Source organism: Theropithecus gelada, chromosome 2 (assembly GCF_003255815.1).
Source record: "Theropithecus gelada isolate Dixy chromosome 2, Tgel_1.0, whole genome shotgun sequence".
Classification (NCBI taxonomy): domain Eukaryota; kingdom Metazoa; phylum Chordata; class Mammalia; order Primates; family Cercopithecidae; genus Theropithecus; species Theropithecus gelada.
In genome coordinates this window covers 178,602,627-178,612,258 of record NC_037669.1, presented here as the reverse complement: position 1 = coordinate 178,612,258, position 9,632 = coordinate 178,602,627, and the positions used below count along the sequence as shown (strand labels likewise).

Below are 9,632 nucleotides of genomic sequence, written 5' to 3'. Positions count from 1 at the left end.
TACAGACTATGGACTTCAACCTCTTGATGGGGGGCATGTGACCATTTTAAAGCCTGTCCTAAGTGTGCTGCTGCAGAAGCAAAACACAGAGCTCAGGGGCGTTTCCCGCCGGCCTGTAGTCTGATGCTGCTGGCATTGCAGGTGCGAAGGAGAGCGGCAAAGGTGGGGTTGGAAATGTACACTGGAACCACCATGTGGAAAAAAGTCTTTACTGCTTTGCGACAAGTACCGTATCTGAAGCCACAAATCACAGAAGAAATAAAACTTCGTTTTTCTATGAGTCAATCTACTTTTCCTTTTGAGACATTCCATCAGGGCGTGGGAACTTCATCTCACTCAGTTCTGGGTAATCTCTGCCATTCTGGGTTGCCTGAGTTCAGTCCTCCCTCATCTTTTCTCTTGACACTGTCTCTAGTGTGGCATGGGGGTGTATGTGACAGGGAGGAAGCTGGCTCTGGGCTAATTTCTGTCCAAGCTGACACCTGCCCAGGTGTAGATTCTAGGCCGTTGTTTCAAGCAGATTGCAGCTGTGTTATTCCTGACTGCAGAGCTTCTTGAGGTCTAGTTCTGTTTTAGCTAAAACGATCCCCTTCACAGGGACACAGAGATAATCTCCTGTACCTCTCTGGAGCTGCAAGGAACAATGTAAGGTCATCTCAGTTCTTCTCTGTTTCCTACTGCACTTAAAATTTTTTTTTAACTTTTATTAAAGACGGAGTCTCACTCTGTCACCAGGGCTGGAGTGCAGTGGCACCATTATAGCTCACTGCAGCCTTGAACTCCTGGGCTCAAGCAATCTTCCCACCTCAGCCTCCTGATTAGCTAGGACTGTAGGTGCATGCCATCACACCCAGCTAATGTTTAAATTTTTTGGTAGAGACAGGGTCTCTCTATGCTTCCCAGGATGGTCTCAAACTCCTGGCCTCAAGTGATCCTCCTACCTAGGCCTCCCAAAGTGCTTCAATTACAGGTGTGAGTCACTGTGTCCAGCCTATCTACTGGACTTTACACCTATGCCAAGCCAGCTGCAAAGAACCCACCTCCTGGGTTCAAGTCATTCCCCTGTCTCACCCTCCCGAGTGACTGTGACTACAGGTGTGTGCCACCACATCTGGCTAATTTCTATATATATATATATATATTTTTTGAAATGGAGTCTCGCTCTGTCACCCAGGCTGGAGTGCAGTGGTGCAATCTTAGCTTGCTGCAACCTCTGCCTCCCAGGTTCAAGCCATTCTCCTCTCTCAGCCTCCCAAGTAGTAGGGACTACAGGCACATGCCACCAGACCCAGCTATTTTTTGTATTTTTAGTATAGACAGGGGTTCACCATGTTGGCCAGGATGGTCCCAAACTCCTGACCTCAGGTGATCCACCCTCCTGGGCTTCCCAAAGTGCTGGGATTATAGGCATGAGCCACCATGTCTGGACTCTGTTTTCAATTATTTGAGTATACTGTCTTAAACCAGGAGTGGAGTTGTTGAGTCATATTATAGTTTTGTTTTACTGATTGAGGAACTGCCAAACTTTGTCTCAGGTCCTTAAAACACAAAGCTGACCCATATCCTTACTTGGTCAAGAGTCATTGTTCTTTTACTGTACTGTTGAATTTCATCTGTCAGGGTTTTATTTAGGATTTTCACACTCCTATCCATGAGTGAGACTGTCTTTGCCAGGCTTTGGTAAAAGAATTATGATTAGTCAGCTTCACAAGTTTCTGTCTTCTATATATATTGTATATTATAATATTATAGATTGTAGAAATGATCTATTTCTATAGTTATAGAATATATAACACAAATATGAGTATTTTGAATTATAAACCTTCAATATCACTTTTAAGGATTTTGTTTGCTTCTCCTTAAAATAGTCTAAGTAATTTATAATTTATAATTTATTTGTTTTTGAGACAGAGTCTCGCTCTGTCACCCAGGTTGGAGTGCAATGATGTAATCTCAGTTCACTGCAACCTCTGCCTCCCAGGTTCAAGTGATTCTCCTGCCTCAGCCTCCCGGGTAGCTGGGATTACAGGTGCCTGCCAACACACCTGGCTAATTTTTTGTATCTTTAGTAGAGACAGGGTTTCACCACGTTGGCCAGGCTGGTCTTGAACTCCTGACCTCGTGATCTGCCCGCCTCAGCCTCCCAAAGTGCTGGGATTACAGGTATGAGCCACCACGCCCAGCCCTCTTTATACACTTTTTAATAGCTCCTAAGTTTTCATTATTCCTTTTATTGTTGTCTAGTTTTTCAACTAATTTTTCTTATTTTGTCTCTGTACTTTACTTGGAGTAGTCTTTTAGTCCACCTTAACTTCTAGATAAGGTATTTTGTCCATTTATTTTATTTTTCTTGCCTAGGATTTGCTTTTCTGAACTGCTTTATTAGGTTATAATTTTCCTACTTAAAATTCATCCATGCTCCGTGTACAATTCAATGACTTTTAGTAAACATACTGAGTTGTGCAAACATCACAATCCAGTTTTAGCACATTTCTGCCACTCTGAAAGATCCCTGATGCTTGTTTACAGTTGATCTTCATTTCTATCTTCAGCCTTAGACAAGCACTGGTTTGATTTCTGTATCATAAATTTGCTTTTTCTGGCCGGGTGCGGTGACACACACCTGTAATCCCAGCACTTTGGGAGACTGAGGTGGGTGGATCACTTGAGGCCAGGAGTTTGAAACCAGCCTGACCAACATGGCGAAACCCCGTCTCTACACAAAATACAAAAATTAGTTAGGTGTGGTGGCACGTGCCTGTAAATCCCAGCTACTCTGAGGCTGAAGGGACAAGAATCACTTGAACCCGGGAGGTGGAGATTGTGCTGAGCCAATATTGCGCCATTGCAGCCTGGCTGACAGACTGAGACGCTGGCTCAAAAGAAAAAAAAAGAAAAAATACTAGCTTTTTCTGGATATTTCATTGTAAATGGAATCATGTTGTATCATGTGGTCTTTTGCATCTGGCTTTTTCTACTGGCCATAATGTTCTCTGGGGCCCACCTGTGTTGTAGCATGTATTGTGTGCAGCAGGTAATACATTCTGACTTTTTAGATTTGCTCGTCCACATCTTTCTAGGGACTCTTTCCCTGGACTCACGTAGCTTCCTCCTAAGACTGTGGAAAGCAATACTTTGCAAAGGCTCGAGGGAACACTGCAGATCTCTGGAACTCTCTGTTGGTACAATTTCCTTATCTCTTGTACGTTGCTCCAAACATGGTGGATATTTTCTAAAATTTTTCTCTGCTCTGATATCAAAACATTTCACAGCAGTGTTTTCTCTCTAAGATCTCAGGACAACGCTCCCTTTCCCTTAAGTTGCAGCGTCTTTGCTAGGATATATGAAGTCTGTTTTCACTCCTCCGTGAAGCAGTGAGCTCTTTCAAGGCCTGGGATTGTCACTGGGCAGATATGTGGACTGTTCTCTCCCACTGTAGAGGAGGTGTGAGATGTCCCCCCTCAGGCTGACAGACAACTGGGTGGAGGCTGATCTGCACTCTCCCCAGAGCAATTTCTGGTGCCTAGTGAGTTCTCTTTTATCATTTTTTTTCTTTTTCTTTTTTCTTATATCTCCTCAAGAAAACATAGCACCATCGAATGCTATGGCATCCTATAGAGAACTTCCATCTTTGGTCACAGTGTTAAGAGCTCTTGGTTTCACAGCCTCACAAGCCCTCTTTGAAATTAACTATCTTTTATCATTTAAAAAATAAAAAATTTAAAAAAATTTTTTTAGAGATGGGGGTCTTGCTATGTTGCCCAGGCTGGTCTTGAACTCCTGGCCTCAAACAGTCCTCCCACCCTGGCCTCTCAAAGTGCTGGGATTACAGGCATGAGCCACCACACCTGGCCCTTAGTGGGCTTTCTGAAAGAAGCAAAACTTTTTTCCTGTTTTCATTCTGGGATTTCCTGACTGCAAAACCAGTCCAAGAACCTGCCTAGACAAATGCAAGCTTCTGCAGAGGGCAGTGGAGTCACAGAAGGCTGACTGCCTTGTGTAACCAGCTCTCCCAGTGAGCCGGCAGTTCCCTTTCTGTCTGTCACACGGGGTGTGTAGGGAGGCTTTTCTTCCAGCATGTACTGTTCTGGGGGCACTGCCTGACAGGATGCTCACCTCCCAAGATGCCCCTGGGCTAGGCAGTGAATACATCAAGTCCTGGTGGTTGTCACTGAATGGTTACAGAAAGTGGCAGGTGGGCATTGGGGGTAGTAAGGTAAAACGTTGGTTTAGATCAGTTTAGATCAAGCCAGCCTCTCTATACTAGTAGGACTTCTGCCTAGATGCTTGGTCAGAATGAGGATAAGTAAGCTCCTTGTGGCTGTCCACGGTTCAAGGGCCGAGTGAGTATCATTAGGAATGTGGGTTTCCTTTTCCTTTCTTTTCCTTTCTCTTCGTTTCTTCCTTCCTTCCTTCCTTTCTTCCTTCCTTCCTTCCTTTCTTCTCTTTCTTCTCTTTCTTTCTCTCTTTCTCTCTTTCTTCTCTTTCTTCTCTTTCCTTTCTTTCCTTTCCTTCCTTCCTTCCTTTCCTCCCTCCCTCCCTCCCTCCCTCCCTCCCTTCCTTCCTTCCTCCCTTCCTCCCTTCCTCCCTTCCTCCCTTCCTCCCTTCCTTCCTTCCTTCCTTCCTTCCTTCCTTCCTTCCTTCCTTCCTTCTTTCGACAAGAGTTTCACTCTGTTGCCCAGGCTGGAGTGTAATGGTGTCATCATGGCTCACTGCAGCCTCAAACTCCTGGGTTCAAGCAATCCTCCTGCCTCAGCCTTCTCAAGTGCTTGGACTAGAGGAATGAGCTACCATCCCTGGCCTATGAATGTGTTTACTGTTAGTGTCGCAACACATTGCATTTACTGGAAACGTCTCTCAGATTTTGCCATGTGGTCTTCCTTATCTATCACTCCTTCCTTATCTATCACTCCTTCCTTATCTATCACTCCTTCCAGGGAGCAGTTGGGAGAGCACTGGTGGCTTACCCCATGTTAACCTTGAGACAATCTAAGGATTTTTTATTTGGTTCTGGAGGAATTGGAAAACCTGTGAGCTTTCCAGGCAGAAGTGGTGAGTTAGGCGGGTTACAGGTCAGAATTGTTCCACCTGGGCAGTGGCAATTGGAATGCAGATGAATCAATAGTTCCTTGTTTTTTCTCTTAACATTTTTTTGGCTGAGTGCAATGGCTCATGCCTGTAATCGCAGCACTTTTGGAAACCAATGCAGGAAGGCCAGAAGTCTGAGAAGATGAGAAAAGTTCTGGAGATAGATGATAGCAATGGTTGCACCATGTGAATATGACTTAACGCCACCCAACTGTACACTTCAAAATGGTTACAATGATAAATTTTATATCATGATATTTTAACTTCTATTATCTGTCTCTATAAATTTGCATCTCAGTTTTTGCTTTTTAAATCTGTGAAGATAGCATAGGTTCTTTTCCTACCAGAAAGTTGGAGAATAGAGGGAAGAGATATTCCTTTAAGATCTCTTCCAAACCTATTATTTTTCTCTATTTTTATTTAAAGAATTAGTATCTGATGCTATTTTATGAATTCAAATGTCTGATTCTTTTTTTTTTTTTTTTGAGACAGAGTTTCACTCTTGTTGACCAGGCTGGAGTGCAGTGGTGTGATCTCAGCTCACTACATCCTTTGCCTCCCATGTTCAAGCCATTCTCCTGCCTCAGCCTCCTGAGTAGCTGGTATTACAGGCATGTGCCACCATGCCCAGCTAATTTTTGTATTTTTAGTAGAGACAGGATTTTGTCATGTTGGCCAAGCTGGTCTTGAACTCTTGACCTCCAGTGATCCGCCTGCCTCTGCCTCCAAAACTGCTGGGATTACAGGCATGAGTCACTGTGCCTAGCCTGATTCTTTAGAGTTGTAAGTTTTGTTTTATTATATTTTTTCTATAAAGTACTTTTTCTTTCCTTTCTTTTTAAAATAATTTTCTTCGGGCAGCCTCCCAAGCCAGAGTAAGCTCAGACTCTTCTATGAAGTACTTTGATGGTATATCCTACCGCCCCACTCTCGTATCTCTTCATTTTCTCTGGTGTGGCTAGCTGTATGTCTGACGAGAATGTCTGAGTGTAGACACTGCTACTTCCATGAAACAACTTCAGCTAACAGTTATGGGAAAGCCCCATGTTTGTGTATTAAAGTCCTGTTACTAGAATTATCACTCTGTGAATTTATATACATGATAACTTCTTTTTCCCAGCTCTGGAATAATAGCTGTATACCTGATATTTACTTTGATACATTTTATAGATTTATGTAGCTGTAAATTGATTTACCATGTATTGATTAAGCCTGATTTTCATAGAAACTGTCTGATATAGTGTGAGTAAGTCTAAGTTCAGCAACACTGACTTGGCAAACTGACCCTGAAATTGTTACATATCGGCCAATACAATATCTTGACTGATATTGACTGAATGATTATAGTGCATTAGGTGATGAATTGCAGACACATTAGTATCTCCCTTGCAGGTACAGGGCAGTAAAACTATTTATTTTCTTGGAAAGCACTGTAATGAGCATCACTTTCTTCACCTGGAAATCTTAGTGTTGATTCTTCTTGTGTTCTGCAGCCTGTGATTGATTGGACTCTAATTATTGACAACTTTTCTAGGAAGTCTCAGAGCTTTTAGAGGGGAGAGTATTTACATTTGGTAGAAAATCTTTTTTTTGTTTGTTTGTTTGAGACAGGGTCTCGCTCTGTCACTCAGGCTGGAGTGCAGTGGTGCCATCTCTGCTCACTGCAGCCTCGACCACCTGGACTCAGGTGATCCTCCCATCTCAGCCTCCCTCTCAGCTGGGACTACAGGCTGGGACCACCACACCTGGCTAATCTTTTTATTTTTTGTAGAGATGGAGTCTTGCTGATATGGTTTGGCTCTGTGTCCCCACCCAAATCTCACCTCTAATTGTAATCCCCATAATCCCTATATGTCAAGGGCGGGATCATGTGGAGGTGATCGACTCATGGGGGCAGTTTCCCCTGTGCTGTTCTCCTGATAGTGAGTGAGGCTCATGAGATCTGATGGTTGTATAAGCATCTGGCATTTCCCCTGCTTGCACTCACTCCATCCGTCTGCCCTGTGAAGAAGTGCCCACTTCTCCTTTGCCGCCCGCCATGATTGTAAGTTTCCTGAGGTGTCCCTAGCAATGTAGAACTGTGAGTCAATTAAACCTCTTTCCTTTATAAATTACCCAGTCTTGGGTATTTCTTTGTAGCAGTGTGAGAATGGACTAAGGTACTCGCTATGTTGCCCAGGCTGAGCTCAAACTCCTGGGCTCAAGCAATCCTCCTACCTCAGCCTCCCAAAATGCTGGGATTACAGGCATGAGCCACTGTACCTGGCCTGATAGAAATTCTTAATTTCTCACCTTTCCTCTTTCTTTACACTAAAGAGTAAGAAAAGCCAATAACAATGGCCGCTATTGACTACTGTCTCAAAGGCAGCTAAATCTTTTCACTTTGGGGCTAAATGTCTCATAAAACCTATCAGAGAGTATATGAATACCTTTAATGAAACTCTGTCTCTTTTTTACACAATCTATGGAAGTTGATATCACTTGTGGCTGACAATAAAATTTGAATCTGGATATTCTTATAAATTTTCTAGTACAGCATTTATTGGCTGCAATACAAAGTTATATCGCGCTTTTACTAGAAAGGAGATACTCCTCTGCATTCCATGTACTCCTTCAACAAGTATTTTTTGAGTGCCTTCTAGGTGCCAGCTACTTTGTAATTAAATTCCTAACCTTACGACTGACATCCATGGTTTGTCAGATTTTAAATTCCACAGGATCATGTAAGTTCAAGTTAATTAATTCTAGGTACTAAAAAATAAGACTTCCTGTTAAGACAAAAATTAATTTTACAAGATTAATATAGATATTTGAAAGCCTTCTTGGAATTGAAACAACTCATAAGATCTTCAAATTTTGACAAGTTGAGCCAAAATGATTCAACAACAACAGCAAAAAACCACTGAATTTTAATATACATTTCAAATTGTTTTATGATATTGGAAATAATAGAACTGTTCAGTAACACACAACTTGTAAAATCTAAGAACATTTTAAAGGAAATTCATCACATTATAATTTGACAAGCCCCTAAATATGACTACTGAAAACAGGCACTAATAATTGGAATGACTGTTTTATATTTTATTGCTAATAGTGAATGGGTCTTGAGTAAAGACGTGAATTTTCTTTCAGTGGTCCTCCAACAACAACAGATCTTATTTTATAAAATTCCATATTAATGGAGAGTTCATTTGAGAGTAAGCCAACTGTAATTTTTCCTAAAGTTTTCAGACAAGAATCCGAAACATACATCCATTGAATTGAAGTCTAACACAATTCTTTATCCTAGAAACATTAAAGAGATGGAGATTAATAGTGTTATCACCTCAACTTGAGTCAACTGTTCAATAGAATTAAAAATTGTAGTAATTCTCATATTCTTGTTTCTTTTCACATTCACAAAAAAAATCCAGTATCCTATTTAGGTGGCATTTCAACTTAAGCTGAAACTTAGTTATTCTTCTTTTTCTGCTTTGCTTTCTTTTGGTGGAGGGGTCATACAAGAAGAAACTTGGTCCTAAAAACAAAATATATAGATTGCCATAGATTTTACTTCATTTTATTGTTTTTTGTTATTTTTCTTTTTATTTAATTTTTAATTAATTAATTTTTTTAGACAGAGTCTCACTCTGTCGCCCAGGCTGGAGTGGCACGATCTCGGCTTACTGCAACCTCTGCCTCCCGGGTTCAAGAGATTCTCCCACCTCAGTCTCCTGAGTAGCTGGGATTACAGGTGCCCCCCATCATGCCTGACTAATTTTCATATTTTTAGTAGAGATGGGGTTTTGCCATGTTGGCCAGGCTGGTCTTGAACTCCTGACCTCAAGGTCCACCTGCCTTGGTCTCCCAAAATATTGGGATTACAGGTGTGAGCCTTCATGCCCGGCCTATTTATTTTTTGAAATAGAGACTAGGTCTTATTATATTGCCCAGTTTGGTCTCAAACTCATGGGCTTCAGCAATCCTTCTGCCTCGGCCTCCCAAAGTGCTGGAATTATAGGCATGAACTACCATACCTGGTCAGCCTTGAGATTTCAAAGGAGCAATTCTTAAAATGACTCATCTTTCCTATATATCTGGGTTTAATTCTGAAATATTCTAAAATTTCAAACTCATTTTTCTATTGCATTTATATTTCCTATTTCTCATTGCTTTTAAGAGGAAATGCATTTCCTATGTTAGCTTTATCCTCTTGAGACTATTTCTGAATATTTCTTTAAAAGTTACTAACATCAGAATTTTGTGGATTCTTTTAGTATATTAAAAGCCTTTCAGCTGGGCACTGTGGCTCACGCCTGTAATCCCAGCACTTTGGGAGGCCGAGGTGGGTGGATCACCTGAGGTCAGGAGTTCAAGACCAGCCTGGCCAACATAGTGAAACCCTATTTCTACTAAAAATACAAAAATTAGCCAGGCTTGGTGGCGCATGCCTGTAATCCCAGCTACTCGGGAGGCTGAGGCAGGAGAATCACTTGAAACTGGGGGGCAGAAGTTGCAGTGAGCCAAGATCGCACCACTGCACTCCAGCCTAGGTGACAGAG

At 41.9% G+C, this 9,632-nt stretch overlaps 1 non-coding gene across 1 annotated transcript; it reads right to left on the bottom strand.

The window, feature by feature from the left end:
• Positions 1–3,564: 3,564 nt before the first annotated feature.
• LOC112619923 lies at positions 3,565–3,692 on the bottom strand. The gene has a single exon (XR_003118401.1). It is a non-coding gene; the product is annotated as a small nucleolar RNA SNORA25 (small nucleolar RNA).
• Between the last annotated feature and the right edge of the window lie 5,940 nt (positions 3,693–9,632).